Genomic DNA, 2,500 nt, shown 5'->3' with positions numbered 1-2,500 from the left:
AATGGATGGGAAACACGACGGGAAAGCACAAAATATCGGCGAGCTGGCGAGAGCAAAGATATCGAGTAGATTCAAGAGAGAAAGCGGAATTATTTGATAAACAACGTAGAGATGACCAAGAACAGGAAAGATGGAGAGATGAAAGTGGGGACGGACGACGGGAGGAGAAGAAAGAACAGCCAAAAGAGAGCCAAGTAAGAGAACAAGACGAGAAAGCGTCGAGAGAAGGAGCAGAAGAAGTTGAAGAAAGAACAAAGGGACCTAAGAACGACTTGCTCCACAAAGCAAATAGGTCAGCAAGAAATAAGAATAATTTCCTTGACTAGAAATGGACTGGATTCGGCCATTCGGCAAGAGGAAGGAAAATATGGAATAAATGAGGGAAGTTAAGATGAGAAATGAAAGGCCTACGAGAGGTTCCTCTGGGAAAACTACACCCAAAACTTTGGAGGAAGGAAGATGGCAGAAATTGTAACAAACTTTTCACTTGAAGTCAAGCTTTTCACGTCAAACCAGCTCTTTCAATCAACCCCTCGCAGCCATCCTGGCAGGGAAGCAGAAAACGGAAACACTCCGGTCCGGCCGAGGCCCGGGTAAACCGGTCCCGCCCGAGCGTCCCGGTAGACCGGGACGGCTGCCCGTCACGGACACCCCAGGGCCCCGGCGCGGGCACCGAGGCGACGGCGGAGGTCCCCGACCGAGGCCCGGGGCCCCCGCGCCGGGATCCCGTACATCCATCAAGGCGGGGAAACAGAAACACTCTAGGCCGGCCGAGGCCCGGGTAAACCGGACCCGCCCGAGGCCGTCCCGGTAGACCGGGACGACTGCCCGGCGCGGACACCCCCGGGGGCCGGCGTGGGCACCGAGGGGACGGCGGAGGTCCCCGACCGAGGCCCGCGGCGCCGGAGCCGGGATCCCGTGCATCCATCGTGGCGGGGGAAACAGAAAGGCTGATCCGGCCGGGGCCCCGGTAAGCCGGACCCGCCCGAGGCCGTCCCGGTAGACCCGGCCCTCTCCCCGTCTCGGGCACCCCAGGGGTCCGGCGTGGGCACCGAGGCGACGGCGGAGGTCCCCGACCGAGGCCCGCGGACCCGGAGCCGGGATCCCGTGCATCCATCGTGGCGGGGGAAACAGAAAGGCTGATCCGGCCGGGGCCCCGGTAGACCGGGAAGACTGCCCGGCGCGGACACCCCCGGGGTCCGGCGTGGGCACCGAGGCGACGGCGGAGGTCCCCGACCGAGGCCCGCGGCGCCGGAGCCGGGATCCCGTGCATCCATCGTGGCGGGGGAAACAGAAAGGCTGATCCGGCCGGGGCCCCGGTAGACCGGGACGACTGCCCGTCGCGGGCACCCCCGGGGTCCGGCGGGGGCACCGAGGCGACGGCGGAGGTCCCCGACCGAGGCCCGCGGCGCCGGAGCCGGGATCCCGTGCATCCATCGTGGCGGGGGAAACAGAAAGGCTGATCCGGCCGGGGCCCCGGTAAGCCGGACCCGCCCGAGGCCGTCCCGGTAGACCCGGCCCTCTCCCCGTCTCGGGCACCCCAGGGGTCCGGCGTGGGCACCGAGGCGACGGCGGAGGTCCCCGACCGAGGCCCGCGGACCCGGAGCCGGGATCCCGTGCATCCATCGTGGCGGGGGAAACAGAAAGGCTGATCCGGCCGGGGCCCCGGTAGACCGGGAAGACTGCCCGGCGCGGACACCCCCGGGGTCCGGCGTGGGCACCGAGGCGACGGCGGAGGTCCCCGACCGAGGCCCGCGGCGCCGGAGCCGGGATCCCGTGCATCCATCGTGGCGGGGGAAACAGAAAGGCTGATCCGGCCGGGGCCCCGGTAGACCGGGACGACTGCCCGTCGCGGGCACCCCCGGGGTCCGGCGGGGGCACCGAGGCGACGGCGGAGGTCCCCGACCGAGGCCCGCGGACCCGGAGCCGGGATCCCGTGCATCCATCGTGGCGGGGGAAACAGAAAGGCTGATCCGGCCGGGGCCCCGGTAGACCGGGAAGACTGCCCGGCGCGGACACCCCCGGGGTCCGGCGTGGGCACCGAGGCGAAGGCGGAGGTCCCCGACCGAGGCCCGCGGCGCCGGAGCCGGGATCCCGTGCATCCATCGTGGCGTGGGAAACAGAAAGGCTGATCCGGCCGGGGCCCCGGTAGACCGGGACGACTGCCCGTCGCGGGCACCCCCGGGGTCCGGCGGGGGCACCGAGGCGACGGCGGAGGTCCCCGACCGAGGCCCGCGGACCCGGAGCCGGGATCCCGTGCATCCATCGTGGCGGGGGAAACAGAAAGGCTGATCCGGCCGGGGCCCCGGTAGACCGGGAAGACTGCCCGGCGCGGACACCCCCGGGGTCCGGCGTGGGCACCGAGGCGAAGGCGGAGGTCCCCGACCGAGGCCCGCGGCGCCGGAGCCGGGATCCCGTGCATCCATCGTGGCGGGGGAAACAGAAAGGCTGATCCGGCCGGGGCCCCGGTAGACCGGGACGACTGCCCGTCGCGGGCACC

This window comes from Pituophis catenifer, unplaced genomic scaffold (assembly GCF_029215685.1).
Source record: "Pituophis catenifer annectens isolate HBS135680 unplaced genomic scaffold, rPitCat1.0.hap2 SCAF_39, whole genome shotgun sequence".
Classification (NCBI taxonomy): Eukaryota; Metazoa; Chordata; class Lepidosauria; order Squamata; family Colubridae; genus Pituophis; species Pituophis catenifer.
The sequence above is the reverse complement of the archived record's forward strand: the minus strand, read 5'-3'. Positions refer to the sequence as shown.